This window comes from Corvus kubaryi, unplaced genomic scaffold, assembly GCF_017639235.1.
Source record: "Corvus kubaryi isolate FWS band 111438036 unplaced genomic scaffold, C.kubaryi_AGA036_p1.0 37312, whole genome shotgun sequence".
Classification (NCBI taxonomy): domain Eukaryota; kingdom Metazoa; phylum Chordata; class Aves; order Passeriformes; family Corvidae; genus Corvus; species Corvus kubaryi.
The window spans coordinates 3,435,117-3,456,672 of record NW_024581098.1 but is presented as its reverse complement, the minus strand read 5'-3'; the positions used below and the strand labels follow the sequence as shown (position 1 = coordinate 3,456,672).

General features: G+C 40.9%; 1 protein-coding gene across 3 annotated transcripts in view; it reads left to right on the top strand.

Moving 5' to 3' along the window:
• SPIDR (scaffold protein involved in DNA repair) overlaps positions 1–21,556 on the top strand; it is a 195,991-nt gene that overhangs the window by 12,650 nt on the left and 161,785 nt on the right. The window lies entirely within an intron of this gene.

Here is a 21,556-nt window from a genome sequence, read left to right as displayed (position 1 = left end):
TTTGCATTTGAATTGGGGGAATTTGAGGATTTTGCTTATCTTACCTTTTCAGAAAGAATTCTGTACACAAGAACTTCAAGGCACTTTCTTTGACTGCCAACCCTCAAAACCAAGCCCCTTACACAGAGCTTGGTAGTGTGGTCACTGAATCACAGGATGACTGAGGTGGGAAGGCACCTCTGGAGAATGCCTAGTCAAACCCCTCTGCTCACAGCAGGCTTGAACAGCTGGCTGTTCAAGGCTGTGTCTGGTTCAGTTTTGAGTATCTCCAAGAGCAGAGACTCCACAACTTCTCTGGGCAACATGTGCCAGTGCTCGGTCACCCTTGCAGTAAAGCAGCTTGTTCTTATATTAAAATTGAATTTCTTATATTTCAATGTGTGTGCAAAAAGTCATCAAGTTGGTGGGTTTCTCACCAGAGATGTGATCTTTCGGACTCTCTACAGTCCCTGGCTGCCAGTGACAAATTGGTGCCCAAATTTCCTGTCGTGTGGTGGGTGTGAGACCATATCCTATTCCTCTTTAGTACTTTGAAATTGTGACTATCTAAAATTCCAGGTACTGGGAATAGAGCATGATGAGGTAGAGGACTATATGCAGGACTCCCTTCTCAGTAATGAGGATTGCAAAGCTCCAGAAAGGGAAGGCAGTAGGAACTGAATTTTACTAGCTAAAATGTGGTAGCTACTTTTCTTTACTGCAGAAAATGTAAGTTTATTTCAAAAGAAGGCATTCTGTGTCAACTATAGATCTTTAATTAGTATCTTACAGTGAAATGACCTGTGTGAAAAGACTTGAGATGTGACAGTACCCTGGGCCAAAGGAACATTTGAAATGGGCTGCCCACGGTCAGTGTCCCTGGAGGTGTCCAAGCACAGACTGGACGTGGCGCTTAGTGCCGTGGTCTGGTTGACATGGTGGTGTTTGTTCAAAGGTTGGACTCGATGATCTCAGAGGTCTTTTCCAACCTGACTGACTGTGATTTATTTACCCTCTCTCTGGTGCTGGGGGCTGGTGCCGCACCAGGGAGCCCCGCGCCGGCAGCGCTCCCCGGAGTGTGGCGGAGAAGCCCCAGCCGGGGCGGGCAGAGCGGAGCGGCCGGGCTGTGACCCCCCATGAGGAGCCCAGCCGGGGGAGAAGGGGCAGCGCTCGCCTGGAAGCCGGGAAACACCGGCCGGAGGAGGTGTGGGTGTCGGAGCGGCGGGAGCAGCCGGGATCCGTGCTGGAGCAGCCCGGCAGAGGGCACCGCAGGCCCGGGAACCTCGGCCCGCGGGGGCCATGGGCACGGGGACTCGTTTATGTATCGGTGCGGTATTAAAATGCTCACGAGTGAGTGCCGATGGAGTGTGATAGGACGTCCTGCTCGCACAGGAGGGAGAGCAGCCTCCAGTTTCCCAGGAATCAGCCCCATCGCAGGGTCCTGCTGCTTTGCCGGGGCTGGAGGGTGGGACGGGTCTGCGGCCCCTCGCTACAGGAAAGACATTGAGGTGCTGGAGCGAGTCCAGGGGAGGGCAGTGGAGCTGGGCAAGGGTCTGGAGCACAAGTCTTACGATGAGCGGCTGAGGGAGCTGGGGGTGTTTATCCTGCAGAAAAGTGGGGACCTCATCACTATCTACAGCTGCCTGTGAAAGGAGGCTGCAGCCAAATGGGGTTGGCCTCTTCTCCCAGGCGACAAGTGAGGGGACAAACTTAGCGTCAAGCTGTGCCAGGGGAGGCTCACGTTGGACTTCAGGAAGAATTTATTCACAGAAAAAGTGATCAGACATTGGAATGGGCTGCCCAGGGAGGTGGTGGAGTCACCACCCCTGAAGGTGTTTAAGGAAAAACTGGATGTGGCGCCTAGTGCAGGGGTCTACTTGACCATGGTAGTGTTTTGTCATAGGTTGGATTTGATGATCTTTGAGGTCTTTTCCGATCTAATTGATTCTGTGAAGCAGCAGGTCTGGCTGTGGCAACACATGTGACCGGCTCTTGTTGGGCTCCTGTGGGTGTCAGTCCCACTCTAGTGTCTGTAGCTCAGAGTTCAGCAAGGGTTAGCCAAGTGTTTTCAGGTTTTGAAGAATTTACTTTATATAGCCTAAGTCCCAGGCTGCAGTGTCAGAAGAGACTACACACTCTGCATAAAGCTGTGGAAACAGAACTGAGATTTATGCAAGTGGTAAAAGTTGTCCTGTTTTTATTACACCAGTGTGACTGATCCCAGTGTACATGGAAAGTTGGATAAATGTTATGAGACACGTTCATATTACTAAATGATGCTCATGAGAGGGTTTTTGGGATGCAACCATACTGTAATAAAAAGTTTTTAAATCTAACCAGAATAGTTATGCTAGTACAAAAGATGCTGGTACATTGGGAGTCTCAGGTTGTCTCTACAGATTTCCCCTTCCCCCATCCTAGCTGGAGTGCCGCCGTGTGGGAATTTTGCTGGATGGTCACCTTCACCAGTAAACTTTCTTCTGGGAATTCAGTGTATGCAGGAGGGTAAATCCCCAGTGATTGCTCTGCCTGTTGCAGTCTTTGTTTTGCTTTACTTTGAATATGCTGTTTTCCAGGGAAAAAACTGCTAGAAAAAAACTGCAGGCAAGCCGAGAGGTTTCCAAGAGAGAATAGAAAAGTACTATTCACTATAGGAGGTCATTTGCTGTATGGGTATTCTTTAGAAAGGCCTGTTAATTTTGTGGCCTAGTTCATGGTGAGGGAAGGGGAAAAAAAGCCAAATGTTGATATATCATCATTTTTGTGGTATTTACTAAATATCTAGAATCTAATGGAGTGTGTGGATAATCAAAAGACCATGAAATTTATTTTACCCCACTTCAAAATATGCCAAATACCAAGAGGTTCTGGAGGTTTAGGATTACTGCCAAAATATCTTTATGGTAGTATTTACTCTTGCTAGGAGTGTATTAGGTTTCTACTGGGAAATCTCAGAAGATTGATAACTATGGCTTCCCCCCTCCTTATATCTAATTTTAAAATTGCTTCTATTTGGTGATAATTAACTGCATAGAAAAGCTTCACGTATTGTTTTGGTTGGAAGATAAGACTCTTGCTTATCTGTAGGCTGTGAAGCTGCAGTCATGATTCAGTTTATGTTCCAAGTCCCTGTGCTGTGTCTTTCCTATCAACTATCCACTTCTGATGTGTAAAGCTGCTTGATAGAGGATAATGAGGAAGGCAAGTTGAAGCTGGCCTTGTGGGGAGCAGCTAATTTTTGTCTTCAGTTCAGAATTTTTGAAGAAAGTATGTGCAAGATATGACAGGGCCATGCTTTACTTTCCTTTGGCTGTTTTTAAGGGATGAGAGAGTTGTTTTATGCTAGCTTTCATTTGACCTATAAGTGGTTGAATTTTTGCTTAAGATGATGCAGGACAAAGATCTGACAAGGTGATCCCAGATGGTTGTATTCTTACAGTTCTTGACTTCTAGTTGCTAGTGGTGGATACCTAAGGGAACTCTTTTCTTGGAGAACATGGTACTAAAATAGAGATTAACCATTAATGTTAGTTTTTCAGCATACATGTTTTCCAGAAGAGCACAGTGTAATCACTTCAAAATTGAAAAACTCCGTATTTTTATGCGTTGATAGTGACCACTTTTTGCCAAACTTCTGAACAGACTTTTTGTCTCATGAGCTGAAGTTCCATGTTTTGTAAGAACTGCTTATCTATTAATTATTTTTAACTTATAATATTTAAATGCTAGTAATTAATTGAAAACGTGTGTTCCTGTTGGTAAATCCCTCTCTTCTTCCATACTACCTCTGAAACTGGGAACTTCCTCTGGCCCAGTGCACTGGGAGGCATCATCTTCCCCACGTGAACCCTTCCTCAAAACACTTAATCCCTTAAAGTAGGCCAGCACTTTTATGGAGTATGTAATTTTGGTATCTTACAAGAGTATGGTCTTTTCTTTGTGTCCTGTGTGTTAAATTCACTTTATCAGTTTCTGATGGGTAGTCAGATTTGCTTGGTTTACATGTGGAACAAGTGAGGTATATCCCAGAATGGTGTGAGGAATTAGTCTTACGTATTTGCTATGTAGCATGAATAAAGCTTAACTGGTTACAGCAGGTCCTCTTTATTGCACAGCACACTAATAAGTGCAGTAGATACTTGTCTGCTGATCTTAACTTCTGTTTGGGTGAAAATTCATCCAAAAGTCACATGGTTAAGAGCTTGTTCCCTTTAAATCTTAGAACCATTGAATGGTTTGTGTTGGAACGAAAATTAAAGGTCATCCAGTTCCAAACCCCTGTCATGGTCAGGGACACCATTCACTAGACCAGATTTCTCAAAGCTCCATCCAGCCTGGCTTTGAACACTTCCAGAGGTGGGACACCCACAATTTCTCTAGGCAACTTGTTCCAGTGTCTTACCACCCTGATAGTAAAGATTTTCTCCCTAATACCTAATCTAAAGGTGCCCTCATTCAGTTTGAAGCCATTCCCCTTTTGTCCTACTGTCTTACTGCTGTAAGAAATCCCTCTCTGGCTCTCTCATAGGCCCTTGGTAGGGACTGGAATACATAGAGAGTGGTAATATCCCCAAACTATTATGCTGAATGAAGATAGACGACTGAAAAAGAGATTTGCTGTATGTTACGTGTTTCAAAACTCTTTAATAAATCCCTATCACATTCTCAGCTCTCTATTGTGCTGCAGTCTATGTGCCCTGACAGTGGGCAATCTGATGTGATAACTGAATATTGTGCAAAAATTATTTTAATGTTGTGCAAAAGGTTTATTTTGGGGTTTTCCCCTGAGTGAAGAACACTTTATTTTAGAAGTCCTTCCTGCATGGATATATGTAGGTCTGTGTCTTTTACCTGAGGCCTTCTGATCTTTCAAATTGAGGTTCATTCAGTTGCTTAGTAAGTGGATTTATTACTGTCTTAACTTGGCTTAAAAAAAAACCCCTCAAAACAAATTCTGTCCTTCTGTGGCATTACATTGAGGGGGATTCAACATACTTCATGAAATTCTGAAGAGGTCACTTAAAAGATGAGCAGGCCAAGACTTGCTGTTATTTCTGGACTTGCTTTTGTGTCCTGGCTTTCTTGATCCATTATAATGGTAATTATAACTAACATTGGCTTGGTAATTAGAATTGAGTCTAGAACTATTGTTGTGTAACAGAATTTAAAACAGGTTATCTCAAGGTAGGGAATCATTATTATGGCAAATGGAATTTGTGTCATCCTGTCAGACTGATGACTTAACACGGATAAAGGGTGATGATATGACCATGTTATTGCAAGCACTTTTGTCAGTTCATTACTGAAGGAAGTGTATTAGAATATACACAAAATACCCACAAGCTTACAATTATTTTTAAATATGTACTTTATGGAATAATTCAGATTGGAAACAACTTCCAAGATTTCTTCAGTCAACCTGCACAAGGCAGTCTGAGCTGCAAGGTCAAACAAGGTTGCTTTGGGCTTTATCTAGTTGGATCCTGGAAAACTTGAAGGATGAAGATAGCATAACCGGTCTGGGCAGCATCCTTCTCCCTTCCCTGTCTCTCTCCTCCGTGTCTTTCCAAAAACAGGAACCTTACTTTTCTGGGTAGAACTGGTCTCTTCTAGCAGGGCTCTTCAGCTGGGCCTTTTAGGCAAGACCTACAGATCAGCAGATTGCAAGTAAGTAGTGGCACAGAAAGAGACACCTTTTGCATTCATACCTGCAAGGTGGAAGGATTTATACCTGAATTACCAGACAGAACTGAACCTGTGCACCGGCTGCTTTCTGCTGCATCTCATCGGCAGGGATGTCTCTGCATCTTCTGATACAGGAATCAAGCCTTGAAGCTTTTTTCCTTAGTCACAGACAATATTCCCCTCTCAACTTTGTTTCCGTGATTTAGTCAGATTATCAGAATAGGAAACAGGATGTTTCTGGGTGTGCTGTAGCTATTTGTATTATAACTAGCTTTTTTTCAGTCTGTAGTTAAACAATTACCCCATTAAGTTTAAAACAGGACTGACTACACTAGTTCAGCTAATACCTAACTGGCTCAGATGTTTCTTGCTGTGATAGTTTGAATTATCTTGGGAATAGTTTTCTTTATAATTCTGGGACTCAGGGGTTCAAATGTCAGTGTGACCGAATTGGTTCATTATCCTCCTCAAGAAGGACACAGTCATATGAATGTCTTGATGCATGTTATGCGTACTTTTGGTGTTGTAACAATGCCTGAAGTCTGTGATGCCCATTTTGAAGGAAGCATCTTTGATCACCGTTGTCATACTTACAGGTGCTTTTGTAGGTGGTCCAGTGTCACTGAGGTTGCTGTGCTTCTTTGTGCCTAGTTTGTGAAATTCCTGGATGACTTATTAATTTAGTGGAGACTTGTGTACCATGTTCTGGATGTATGAAATCTGATGGATTACAGCACCTATGACAGTGACGTAAACAGACTTTAGACTTTGCTGCCATGAGCTGTCATTCCCAGAGTGTATTTTTATGTTGTTTGAAGCACCAGGCTGTTTGTGAATGCTAATCCAACCCCTCTGCTTTGTTTAACTTAAGGCTTCAGCTGAGCCCCATATTCTTTCTTACACAGCTCTGGAGAGCAACAACTTTAAGTGCAGCTGACAGCATTCCTATCTTTGTATCCACGTATTGAATGTCCCTCTCCTTGTGGTCTTCCCACATCCTCCCCAAGTCTGCCTGGTGTTTTAAACAAGATTCAAGAGGCCTGTGTTCGCTTTCCTGCAGCTGCATGCCACACAAGGCATCTGCATTTCCTCAGGTCTGGCACCTCTCTGGAGCATGGCTCCTGACAGCACCACAGCGGATCTTCAGGAGTAACAGGGACAAGCAAAGCAGTATCTGTTTGCCCTGTCAGGGCCTTGAGCTCCATCTAAAGAGATGAAGCATGGAAAGAGGGTCTCGTCTGTCTCTTGTTGGTAGCTTGCCTGGTGCTGCAGCAGAAGATGCTACAGGGACGAGCAGGGCATGCACTGCCTGGAGTACAGTGCTCTCCTTTGAAAAGAGAGAGAGGATAAAGCCAGGGGAATTAACAACATTAATAGGAAGTTAAAGACTTTTGTCTTGCTGGTTTCCTCACCTCTGATGAGGCTTTTTGTTGTTTGCTATTATGGATAATTTGCTAATAGTTTTGCTGTCTGCAAAGAGTCGTGAGCACAGTGAGAAAGCTGCTGTGTTTTGCTTTGTCTGACTTTGTCTTCCAAACTGTCTCAGGAGTCTTCAGGATAAATTGGAGTAGAGATTGATTTGAATTTGTTGGAAATCCTTTTTGAAGGAAATGGTGGAAGAGAACTTTAGTGGGATACATAGGACCAGTCTTAATAATTTCTCTTTCTTACAAACATGCTTTCTAAATACTGTTATTCTGGAAGGAGACCTGAACAGAGTAGATTGGCTAATGGCTCGAATTCTCTTAAAGCCTTTGGTTCAGTCTTTCTTGTGGGTTGTCACTTTGCTTTAAAAATAATTTTATGATCTTTTAGTGGCTGGTTCTGTCACCAATTTTGTCAGTTCATGGTGTCAGGAGAGGGACCTAATATATTGGGGAAAGTAAAATTCTCTTTTACTACCAAGGATGTTTGTTGCACCCAGTTGTGGGAAAAAAAAAAATCATTGCATGTCATTTTAAGGTTCCTAGTGCAGTTGCAGTTTCCATCTTTCCACAAGTGAATCTTACTGGTGTTGAGGTTTGTGCCAGCAGTATAAGAAAGGCATGCATATGTCTATCTCAAAAAAAGTGCATGTGTAATATTGCCTATAAAATGGCTTTAAAGTGAAAATAAGACACGTAAATGTCCAAGGTCATCCAACTCCTGGTAGAACAAGTAAAGCATGAGGTGTGCCAAAGTCATCCAACTATCTGTGTATTTAGGCTTCATCTTCTAAAGAGTTTCTTGTCAATATTCACCAAAACAGAAACGTTCCTTTTGTAGTATGGGTTAGTGTGTAGCAGCTCTTTGTAGAACCTACTGAATTGTGAAGATCTAGAAGTAAATTTAGACTATCTTAGAAAACACAGGAAGACCAAAGTTTAGAAAGTATTCTAAACTAACCTCAGGGTTATTAAATACCCCTGAGGTTTTTCCAGTGTGTTTCTCTTTAATGGATGAAGCTCCCTCCATATCTATATATGGAAGAAGGCAGTTATGTGGGGTTTTGTTTTGTGGTTGATTTGGTTTTTTTTTAAGTCATGGCACTGTATCTTTAGCTTGTAAAGAATGCAGTTTGATAGTACGGCATGGGGAACATGACTTTTGTTCCTAGCTCCCATTACAGTGTGGAAGTGTGTTGGATAGATAAGAGAAGAATAAAGGGGGGCAGAACAAATGGAATAAAACTGAGAATATGTATAGTAGAACTTGAGAAGTATGGAGGTATGAAATGATGTTGGGCACGGGGTTGACTTTCTTGGGGACAATAAGAAGGAACTGGGATGGTGTGAAGATGCAATGCCTCTCATAACCAGTTTGTCAGGGTCTTTGTCATGTTCTGTGATAAACAGTTTCTATACAAACGTCTGAATCATCTGTAGATGACAATTCAGATTTACAGTTCTTTTGTTATCAGGATACTCGTGTTCCAGACTAACAACCCTGGTGACTGATTAACCCTTTCTGTGGAGATGATCTCTAACTTCATAGCTGTAATATGGAGTATTAAAGTATGTTAAAGAGGATTTTTCATGCTCTGTAGGAATCTGTTAGCACACTCTTGTGTATAGGCCAGCTGCAGACAATCCTGCTCCATCCCTTATTATCCCCTTTATGATAGCACTGTCTGCCTTCAGACGAGGGCAACAGCCTTGACTACCTGCTGGTTTTATCTTTGTCCTCGATCTCTCTGGAAATATGCTATGAAATTGTTACTTCATATGATATCTTCCCCACTACTCACAACTTCAGCCGAGCTTTGTTATTCCAACTTCCTGGAGACATGGAGAAGCTGTTGCACATGGCTGTTGATTCACTGCTCAGTCTCAGCACAGTGGCATTCTTTTTGACTCTGTCCCAGTCGTTCTCCTCCCACACTGTCTCTTCTTCCCAGCAGTCACTATTTCATTCACTTGTCCCCATTCACCTTCACCTGGCCATTGTTTGGTGTCAGTTCACTGGTTCTGTCTTGCCTAATACAACATTTTAGTCCTGTACCACCAAGTACTCTCATCTGATTGCAGCTCTGTAGAAACACTGATTGTGGAAAACCTGTTGCTGTTTTGCAGACACCGTGACACCTTCCTGTGCATGGGAAAGGGAACACTGAAGCTAAGTGAGAAAACCAGACTAGAACTGTCTGCTTGTGAAGGCAAACATGGTGGGCAGGGCAGCTTCATCCTGACCTAAATAGTCATGTATGAGAAGGGTTGAGGTTTGTTCTGGGTTTTAAATACTGTGAAAGGCTGCTAGAAACACCACAACTTTAAGAATCCCTTAAGTTTGCACACAAACTGTACTTGTGGATAGTAGTTTTGGCCTTTCCATTCACAAGAAAAAAGGTGCAGTGGAACTTGAAAAGCTTCAGAGTAAGTTGGTATGAGCAAAAAGTTCTATAGACTAGAAATCTTCAACCTCATAGAGAGATTGCTGTGGAGAAGGCATGAAAGAAACCCATGCCTCATAAATAGATAAGAAGTAAACAAAATGACTGGGTACTGTCTAGTGCTAGGAGGCATTGAGTGAAACTAGCAGGTTGATTCAACATTAAAACGGACTTGATTCATCCCACCATACGAACTGCTGAACTCCCTGTCACAGGATGATACGGATGCTGAAAGATTATATGGATTCAAGACTAACTGGACAAACTCAAGGAAGACAAGACAAATCTGTTAAGAATTAAATACAAAGATCTTTCCTCTAGTTGTAGCCACAAACTGGAATCAGGAAAACTCTTCTGTGGCAACACTGCTGCATGCTTGTCCTGTTTTAAACTCTTCCCTAAACATCTGACATTAATCATAGTTGGAGACAAAAGTAAGGGGGTAAAATGATCCTTGGTAGACTCCCCTACAGCTGTTCCCACGTTTGTGTGCTGTGGGCTTTTCAGCATGTATGAGTTTTGTCCTTTTTACCATTGCCACCCTCGGTGCTTCCAATGCAGAGCAATTGAGAAGTCACATACCAAAAGACAATGTTGCAAATGAGTCTCCACTTGGTCAGTGCAGTGGATACCCTTCATAGCTGTAGTTCTCTACCACCTGCTGCTCTATGTGGCTTCTGCAGGGTGTTCTTTCACGTAGTTTAGTTTGTGCTTACCTCATGTTTTTAATAAAGCTTTCTGTACAAACATAGGGAAGGAGAGGAGCTTTTGAGACAGCATAGATTTTGTAGAGGGCGATGGCTCTAGCCAGACTTGTCTAGAGAAGAATTTCGTTTCCCTGGAGTGAGCTTCACAGACTAAGTTTCTTTAATTTTCTTGATTGGGTGAGGGAGAAGTGCAAAGGTAAGTCTGGGCTTTTTTGTTTGTTTTTTTTTTAATTGAAATCTTTAATTTTTATGACTAATTGGAAGAGCACTATGTTGGGTTTTTTAAAACATAAACATTTGTTGAAGTACATTGAAGCATCATGAAAGTAAAAAAAATAATTGGTGTTGCCGAGTTGCGAATCTGGTATGTTCGAGTAATAATGTGATTTGTCTAGGATATGAAGCACTTCAGTATCTTTTAGAATGGGAGAACAGTATAACTATTTGTATAAAAAGAATAAATAAATATCCCAATCTAAAAATGCATTATCTGTTTAAAGGCAGAATTAGAAAAAATACCTTTTTTTGGTGACAGTTGCAGATAAAGCATCATGTTCCCTTTTGGCCTGTTCTTTGCAGAGTTGTACAGAGAAAAGAATTAACAATATTATGGACAGTAATATAACAGTTTTACATGGCTGCTTGGAAAACCAGATTATATAGCTGTATACCAGGACACCTTACAGAAGCTTTGACTTACTTATTCCTCCTTTACAGAATTCAGAAGATTCACCCTTAAAATGTGAGATATTTGTGGTGTGTTGGAAGGACATAAGAATTTTTTTATGGTGTTTGTTTACTGGTTTGGAAAGGAAGGGCCAAAGCAGCTCTTTGGACTAAGACACTGCCATCAGCCTCAGTCTGTAGTAATTGGAGGAGGAGGAGGAGAAGAGAAAGAGCTATATTTTCTCTTAAATAGTTTATGGGTGGAATGCTGGATTAAAAAATACCAGGTTAAGTAGACTTTTTGAAGGGTACAAATTTAGGACGAGGAAAATAAAATAGGACATAATTGCTGCTCTCATGGCTAAAAAGCAATGAGCCGGACAATAGATAACACTGTCAGTTTAAACAACAACAAAACCAATGTTTTTACATGAAACAAGTCTGAAATAAGTGCCAGGAGGGTGATTATTCCCCTCTACTTTGTAACCTTTATATGCACTTGAGTCTAGTTTTCCTATGCAAACAGTAGAGCTAGGTTTGTTCCTTATGTTATTTTAGACTTGCGGCTTACATTGCTTACAATTTAAAGATTCTGTGATGCTTTTCTCATATGTAAAAGCATTTCATTGTTAAAAACTTATCACTACCCACAGCAGTTATGGAGGAAAAAAGTAGTTAAGTGGGCATCAGAACAGGGCAGAGAATTTTTTTTTTCTTTTTGCATGGCTTTACAATTTTAGATAAATGCTTCCCATACATACATTTGCTTCTCAAATCTAATGAACTCAGAGGAAAAATCTGTGGCAAAATCTCTGGTTTGGTTTCTTCAGTGTTAAAAAAAAAGAAAGAAAACCTGAATGTATCAATCCTGTTGATAATGAAGATGTTGAGTTGATTCATCACTTTAATAAGTCTAAGTGAAAAATATTGCACATATCTCCTTGGTGGATCATCCTTGTGGATGCTGAGTATAAATATTTAAGTTATCATAGCTCATTTTGTTCAGAAGTAAGTGGAAGAAATCATAACTTGGGAAATAATGGAAAGTAAATAGTGGAAATATAACGCAAAGGAAGACTAGAACATGATTTTATGTAGAATTGGAAGGCAGCATCACCTCTGTGTCACACTTCTGTGGTACAACTTACTTTTTGAAGGCAGGAATGACAGTAAGATTTGAGGGGGAGGAGTTGCACTGTGTTATAATAAAGTACCCAATATCATTTTTTGTTGTGTGTATAACTGCAACTACTTTGAGCATTTCTGCACTTTTAATGCAGAGGTTGCTTGTGACTTCAAAAATGCAAAACCTTTTACATCCTCTGCATGTGATTTTCAGGGTTTTCAAATACTATTCAGGTGTTAATTGCTATCAATTAATTTGTAAGGATTTTGGAAAGTGATGGTGGAAGTTTTCTCTCTGCCTTGCATGCTCCAGACGCTCTGAACAGTCACAAGTAATAACTTAGGCAATAATCATTTGCCTTTGACACAGTCACGATCCTTGTCATCATCATAGAGGTGAAAAAGTAAGACTGCTGGTGATATAATGTGAGGCAGTTTATTTTCACATTTTGAGCAGGGAGGGATGATTTAAGAGACCACTGAATGCTAATTTCTGTTACTTTGGCACCATGCATTTTAAATGGAAGAACAGCAAATGGATTTAATTTTTATGAGACTTGCGCCAGTAATTGTAAAAATTCTCCATCTGCTTATTAGCAGCACTATGCTCTGTTTTTGAAAAGAAGAAAGATGCTTGTGTTTTCCTGATCTGGAATGAACTGGAATGGATTAATTAATGAAATGTTCTGAAGGACATCTCCAAGTATTGGTAGTATTGTAAGGTTGAACTGCAAGAAAAATATCTTTCAGTGTATTTTTTTTGATCAGCACTGTGACTTTTTAAAAATGCACTTCATTGCTTAAGCTCATCATCTGCCACAAATTCATTGAGCAGAGGTTGCCACTAGTTCTTGTACATTTTGGTACAATTCTCAGCATAGCAGTCATTAACTTTTCTGATACTTCTTTAAATGTTGCAGCAATAATAAACCACAATGACTAAATCAGAAATCTATGGCTGCTGACCCACCTGTGGTCCCTTCTAGTGACTTTCTTTGCTGACATTAAAAACATTAAGTAAAATGTAAGAAATTCTACAATATCACTAGAATTCTGCAGAGTTTGATTTAAAAGTGATTGGACCTTTTTCTGGAGAAAAATCTAATTACCTAGTAAGTCAAATGATGCTCCCTTGGAAAGTTCTAGAGTTGCAAGTCACCTCACTCCTGAGGAGTATGTCAGGGAAGAAGCAGAAGCATTCACTTGCTTTGTGCTTCTTTGCTTTTTGCACCTCATGTGGGCCACTGTCCCAGATAGGATGCTGAGTTCGACAAGTCTCTGGCCTGACTTGTTCTTGCTGTTCTCACTTGGTTTCCTTCATCTCCACAATTTTTTAATTGATGCTTTATTGTGTGTTTAAGTCCTCAGCTTCCAGAGCCTTGTTAACATGTTATCTTATGTGGCATTATGCCAGTGTTGATGGGATTAAAGCAAAAGGAAGCCCTGGTTTGCTGCTTGCATCTCAAATGAACAGTAAATCTGATTAGTTATTTCTGTTTAGCGAAACTGAAACTTTGTACCTGGTGCCTCAGTCTCTCTGGCAGGCATTAGTCCCAGTCTCTGCAGTTTCTAGCAAGAATAGTGTTTTAATTTCTGCTACGTGAAACTAGACTAATTGCATGCTCAGAAATCTAAACAAACAGTGCTGGAGAAAGTTAGAAAGGAATTCTTTTGTTTGGTTTTATGAGCTTAACTATGTAGTGTTGGAAAGAGAGGAAACTGTACTCTGGAAAATCAATACTTGCTGAAACTCTGAAAGACCACACAGAGGACAAACTAAGGCAAACTAGTCCATAATGAAGCAGAAGCATAAGATTAAAGTGAAGAAGGTGATAATTATGGATATAAAGAAATTAACAAGAAGTAAGGATGAAATTAAGACCAAAGACACCAATTCGATATTTTATTTAAGTAAGATCTGAGTACAAATCTGTTTTAACATTGTGAAACTGTAGAATCCAGAAGTCTGATGGGTTATATCACATTGTTTCTGTGGTTAAAATGTGGTCACTACTACAGGTGTGTATGTTTGTTTTTAGAAAAATACCTCAACCTGCACTAGCTTTTGAAAAAGAAAACACACACATGCACACATCAACCCTAAGCTGTAATTGGTAAAAATATAAACAAGCATCTAGAAATATGTTGCCATATGTAGCTGGCAAGGAACATCACCTCCTTTCCTGCAAACAATAATAACTTCTATTTAATAAATTGAAAGGTCTTGAGTTTTGTATGCATAGTCAGGTAGATGCAATTTGTTTGCCTCTGTCTGCATTTATTGTAACCACAGATCACGTAAATCCTGTTGTGTTGCCCTGCAGGTAGCTTAACAGCTTTTCCTTTCGCTCATTTTCTGTTCATTTCATCTGGTAATAAGTCATTTCCAGACCAAAGTGTTGTGAGGACTGACAGATCGGGTGCTGTAAAACAGGAATAGAAATAAAATGCTTAGACTTTAAATATTGCAGAAGCTGAAATGCAACACTAACCTAATTGTGGCATTATCCTGGGTTTACTCACCTATGGATTTGATTGTATCTGTCATGTGCTACCGCACTTCCTGCTGCTCTGAAGTCATGTTTTTGTGTTGCTTCTGCACTTAACGACTCGCTCTTGTTACAGATATGTCCTAGATTCTTTTCTCTGACCCTCCAAATGGGTGTTTTAACTATTTTTAAAAATGGGTGAGGAGAAAGTAGGAAAACGTGTTAGATTGTCAGGTTCTGCAACATTACAGATAGTAAGTGCTCTTCACTTTATTAGCAAATGACCCAACTCTCAAATTAGTAACTTGGCGTGTTAACAGAACTACACAGTATTTTCTGTGTTTTTTCAGTATCTGAATCTTGCTTACACTTGTTTTTGAGGAGGATGACCCATCGGATACAGTCTTCCTTAATTTAAAATGACAGCATTGTATTTAAGAAAATAAAAGTATCCCTCTTGCCTGCATTTTTTTCCTACCTGGCAGGTATGTAATTGTGTGCTGTTGTGGCTGCTTTCATATGTACGTGGTTAGAGATGGCTCAGGATTCAGCCATGCTTTGAAAATGGGATTTTACAATTAAACTTACTTGTGGATAGGTGGGGTTTTCTTTTGTGTGTTAAATAAAAACATAACATGGTTCAATTGAAAGTTTTAACTCAAACAGTATGTACTAAAGTCAGGGAATTTTATCCTCTGATTTTGGTCCTGGTGCAACTAACTGCATCCAATCACTTGAGATTCCCTAAACTGCAAATGAAAATATGGTAGGACTTCATGTTCCAGAGAGATGAGGTGGTTTAGGAGAGAGGGGGGCAATGGAGCACAGGCCTTGCTGGCTTTTGTGGTCAGCTGCAAGACATGAGGACTTGTTGTTTTATCTTTTAATTGTAAGAGATCCCAACTATTTTTTTTTCATATCCCGTTCACAGGTTTGAAGGGTGTAAGAACAAATGATTTTATTGAATACACACTTTAATAATACAATAAAAAATTAAACTCACCCTTTTTGAACAAACAGGCCTGTTCATTTGCTTAGAGGCTGTAAACCACACTGGGTGTTAGGAAGACAAGTAGCCTGCGTGATTGCGGTAAGTGTGTCACATCCTGCCCTCAACTTTGCCCTCCTTGGAGGCTCTGGCAGTCTCTCTGTGGTTTGCCCACTAGCCAGCTGGGAGTGGCTCGAGAAAACTTCTCTAACCTGTGGATCTGGTTCTCGAGCAAACTTTCAGACTTAACAGTATCTTGGTTCTCCTTGCCAAACCCAATTAGGAGAGAGGCGAGGGTTCTGGGGCAGGCTTTCAAAGTTTCACAGAAGACTCATCTGTAATTTTGTGACAAATTTAATTGTGTGCATTCAAAGCATGTAGTATGAGGATTGCTGCGGGGCTTTTTCCTCCTTGACAACCCAGTCAACTCCTTTGTAAACATGAGACTACCAAAGAGCTTCCCTCTTCTGTGAAAATCTTCCCCCATCTCTGCTGCAGGAGTAGTGTTTCTGGCTGTGTTTGGAGGGGAATGGGCAGGCAGCTGCTTTGACATTAGAAGCGTATGGTGTGAATGCCAGCACATCTTTATTAAATAAATATGAACTGCTCCTTCCATAGGGATTCTTAAAGATAACTGTCAAGTCAAGACATGTCACTGGAAATTTGCATGTCCTATGAATTCCCTGTCATTTTTGTCATCAGGAATCTTCGTATTTCTTACTTGAATGCCTTTTCTTCCTGTAACTTGCCAAACTCTGAATTCACTTTCTCTGCTACATGTGCCTTCTTGGATCTGGAGTCTGACCATAGAAAGATGAGATTAGAAATTTCGTCCGCTTTTTTTTTTCTTTTGCTCTGTGAAAATTTTCACTTCTAGATGGTTGTGTCAAAAAACTGTAGATTGTTTACAGGGAGCTTTTAAATTACTCGTTCTTTGTGTAGTTCCATTCTCTGCTTTGTCCTGATCAGCATTTGTGGTTTTTTTCACATGTGAATGTGCTCTTGATATATCCCGCAGAAAGGCAAAAGAAAATGGTGCAAGAATTGTGTTTTTTTAAATGTCTCTGGATTTTTTTTTTTTATTTTAGGATGCAGTTACTCAGAAAATGGCATTTTGAGCATCAGGAAATTATATGCACAAAACATAAACACTTGAGTTCTTTTTCAGTTATTTTCACCCTTGGGGAATTAAAGCAGAATTATTTTCCGTACTTTTAAAGTACTGAAGCTAATACTATTTTAATTTGAGAGGCATAGGCAGAGTTCTGGGTGGAAGAAAAGGCGTTTTCTGTGATCCTGAACAGGGACTCCAGAAAGTGCCTAATTGCTTCCTATGCAAGTTTTACTGTCTCTTTGGTTAGCAGATGGTTTATTTCTATAGTTGCCAGTGTGTAAAAGTCAAGGTGAAAAATAATCAGTGCAACTTTCACATACAACACAGGCTCAGGATGTTGGATGGACTGGCCAGAGATGTGGATCATCTGCTAGATGCGTGTCTTTTTAGGGAATCTATAACTAGACAAAAATGTTGTCATCTCTCAGCTGATGGATGAAGGGTGGTGGAACACGGGATAAGATACTAACTGATGCAGCTTTTCAGGTTTGCACTGAAATGGTAGAAGCAACAGTGGGCTGTCCAGGTAGGGTAGAAATTTTGTCTTACCATCTCCTGTATGTTCCTCTAATGGTATGGACAGGGTGCTAGGCTGAGGATGTGTGTGTGGAAGGTAATGAGGATGAAACTGGATCCATGTTCCTGTTGTGACTGATGGCCTGGCTATAAAGCATTACTGGAGGCTTGTGCCATCTGGATGCTAGTGTGTTTGCTGGTGGCAAGTACAGGCCCTGAAGAGGTGACTGCGGAGAGTCCCCTCAGCAGGTGTGTGTGAGCTGGTTTTGATCCTGCACCTACGGGTCTCAAATGTCTTGATCAGTCACTGAAGAGGAACATAGGGCCTCAGTGAGATAAGAGGTGACAGGCGAGAAGAAGGAAGAGGACTTGAGGCCTGGATTTGGAGAGAAAGAGGGGTAGTCTGGGAGGGAGGAAATGCAGAAAGGGGAAGTAATAGCAATATGGTGTGTGGAGAAAGCACATAGAGTTCATGGTTCCTTAAGTTTATTTTGCCTGTCCTGCTTCTACTTGTGTGCTTGTCAATCTTGTGACAAGGTGTTAGCACAATCCATTGGTGAGTGGCATAACTGTGTCACCAGTCATCCCCCACAGGCTTGGGGTGCCTGCTGTGCTGCCTCTGGGTGAGGGCTGGGCGAGGGGGTGAGTCAGGGGCAGCCCTGGCAACGCAGCCGCTGTCTGCCCTCACTGCCTGGCTGAGTGCTGCACTGGAATTTTCCAGGTAGGGCACAGATAGAGGTGAGAGGGAGAGCTCGTGGGACGGGATTTGGACAGGGAAGGGCTTGTCCTGGGGAGATCTACCTGTATGATGAGCCTCTGGTACATGAGGGAATACCATTAATAAATAAACTAATAAATAAGGGGAAAAATGCAGCAGATACATTTAAAAACATCTAATGCAGCCTTTGCATTTTATTACCTTTTCATTACCGTTTTCCTTTATTAATTTGAAACATGCAGTGACTTTTTTTTTTTCTCTCCCTCTCCAGCGTGGATTTCAACACATACTTGTGTGGGTGCCAAGAACACTGTGTTCTGTTAAGTCACGGGGTGACGTCGGGTGCTGGCCACCCGCCAACCTGGGTCAAGTTCATTCAAATAAGTTTCAGCAGCGGCCCTTGCTGCCCCAGCCCCGACAGTCCTGCCTTTGCATGGTAGATGGCTCTCTTGTGTTAGTTTTCTGGAGAGCTTGGGATTTCAGGGCTTTAAATTTTACAGGCTTTTGGATTTTCCTTAATGTTTGCAGAGGGATTAACAAACAAACAAACAAAAAAATAGCCTGACCTCGCCTGAATCTGTGAGGAGAGAAAAGGAGATGGCCATGGGTTTACTGAGCAGAACAAGGTCTGCAAGTTGGAGCATGTGTTTCTCTGCCCACTGATTTTTACTATTTCTTTTTTTTTTTCCTCCTGTCCTTGGATGGCTTTTAATCATGATGCAAAGACTTTGTGTCTTTAAAGCAGGAGCTGCTCCTGAGTTTCCAGTGACAATCCTGTTCATAACAGAAAAAGATGAAATGGCACAAAGTGTATAAAAGCGGTGATGGCTGTGCTAGATTAATTACTTCCCTTTCCTACAGGATTTTGTGTTTTGCTGTCTTAGTTCTGAAACTTTGGACTGCTCTTAAAAATGCATTAAGCAAAGGAATCTCTTGGTCGGGGTGAGCTTCCCATGTAGAGGATTATCCCATGTCATGGTCTTAAAAATCAGACCAGTTTTCTTGGTCTCTTTATTCCAGCTTCCCTTTCAGGGGACTGTTTTGTTGCTACTTTGCATAGCAGCATACTTTTCCTTCCTGTAACCCTACCAGAAATCACACTAGATCCCCTCCCCTTCACTTCCAGTAACTGCTCTGTGAGCAATAATTTTGGAACTACTGGCAAAATAAGAGTCTTTGACAAGCTTCTAAGATCCTTACAACAGGACAGCATTTGTAACACCAGAGACATCACTAACTGGTCTCTAAGACAGCTGTTGATATTTTAGTATTTAATGAGAATCCCATTCTTCCTGTTTGCTTCTGGGATATATATTTTTAATTAATAATGAGATCTCTGGGAAAACTTGGTGTTTCCAGAGAGAGCTGATTGGTTTTAAAGAGAATAGAGAAGTGAATTTGCAGCTCATTATTTAGATCTGTTTTCACTATCTCTCATTTGGACAGATTAGCCATTTTATTTTTATTCTTTCTAGCTGTGCACCAAGTTTCTAGGTCTTGGCTCACTTGATATTTGGCTTTTAAGGGAGAGAAACATAGTAGTGTCAGGTTCCCATGATTCAACACCCACTCCTGAGTTACCTGTTGGTGCTTGCTGGCTTATCTTCTCTGTGTGGGAGAGTGGAGGATGATCAGATTTGTGTTCATCACTAGGTGTCACTCACTTGCAATTACTTAAACTACATTTCAGGGCAAAATTAAAAGAAATAAGAAACTCTCTTGCTTCCTACCTCACCCAGTTTGGGTGTGTGTGGGGGAAGAAAATGGCGTGAAATCTGGAAAAGAATATTTTCTCATCCTTCTTTCCCATAAAACTATTGTATGTGGTGTTTTGTAATTTTATTGCTTTAAGTGTGTCTTAGTTTGTTGTTTTTTCTTTTTCTTGTATAGTTCTGTTGATGCAAAATAATGTTTTCTTGTATATTTTCAATTATCTTTTCTGCTCTCTTATCAAGTGTGTAAAAACTTGAATAGCAGATAGCATGTAAAAGATATGGAAATCTAGCTCAAGAGGGGTGCGATGATGTAACTACAGGATCATTTGAGAGAATTCTTGGAAAAAAAATGAGATGACAGGACTCAAAATTGTTCTTGGAACTTGACCGCTGAGCTATGTTGGGCAAAGGATGCTGATTAAAAACTGTGCACATATAAAGATGATTTATCTTTGTGTTATTTAACAAATTATGTGGAATGTGATGCCTCAGCTGGGTCCTGGCTAGCCTTCTCTCTCGTCAAATGATTAGTGTGGGGAATGTACATTCAGTCGTTGAAATATAGAATATTTCAAAATTCTAACACCAGTGCTGAAAAAATAAAAGTGGGGGAGAGGAGGAAGGTTAAACAGTGAAACTCAATAGATTTGTTCAGCACACACCAAATGCTCTAAGTATTTTATTCCAGAGGAAGATTTTTTAGAGAGTGTACAAGTGTCCGTGTGGATAGCTGGAAACTTTATTGGCAAGGATGACAAATTTCTTCTCCTGTATCTCTCACCCTTCCCCTGTATTTTTCCCTTGAAATGGGATGTGTGTTTTATCCAGCCTGGTTCTGTCATTTAGTTTGGGGGCTGGGACTGCTGTGGATCAGAATGTTGTGCAGACGGTGCCTTCCCTCCTTCGTGTCCAGGTAAACTAGGTCTGGGTTGTGTCTGTCTCCTTGAGAAACTGAATCTCATGGAGGGTCTTGAGGCAGTGGTCACTGGGCAAGGTCTCTGAACGGCTTCAGTGGTGTTAAATGTGTCAGGAAAAAAAAAAGGTGAAAAACTAAAGCTTGTCTATTTTGCATTTCTTTTTCACCCTCCCTCCTGTGTAACCAGAAGCATTAGTTTAAAAGGTGTAACTGTATACAGAAATTACCTTTCCCCACCCTGTCTTATACTAGAAGAGTAGAGGCTATTTGAGATCACCTGCTTCTCTGTGAAAAGTGATCTAAGCTGAGGAAACCCCTTCTAGACAAAAGTCATTATTCCTGCTGACCTGCAATGAGGATTTGCTGAAAGTAACAATAATAGAGCAAATCTGCTGTGTGGATATCCGGAGAAGTTACGTGCTAACTGTATAAACACATAAATCTCTTAAGCTCTGTGTCAGACCCTGTGTTTGCAATGTCTTTGCTCATATTTAGGCCCGAAAACTAGCATGAATTTCTTATGACAGCCGAGAAGAAAACACGCAGCCTCCACTGATACCTGCACAGATATGACAGAATTCTTAATCATAAGATTTAGTTTCCCTTTGCGAAGATTATAGGTTGAGATTCATCTCCTTGTTCTATCTTGGATTACTAAGTGTTTGTGGCTGTGTGTCACTGTATTTATCTAGTCCACATGCTGTATTTGAATTTAACTGAGAGTTGTGTTTGAATGAATAAAGTAGCATAATTTCCTTCCCTTCCCCTGAAGGAGAGGTGGGTTTCTTTTCAAGTATGGCAGCTATTATGACTAACTATATAATTACACCTTTAATCAGACTGAACTATTTTAGATACACAGTAGCCCCATTTGGCCCCTCAGTGTTGAACTGAAAACCCTCTAAAGATGCATAGTATGGCCCATAGTCATCATCATCACCTTTAATCACTCAGCCCATTAAAGCCACTGTGCAGGAGTGTACATGGCTATGTGATTTACTTTTGGGGGTGGTGGTGAGGACAGGAAAGACACACGTTACTGAAAATTCCTTATTCTGAGTCTGCGAGGA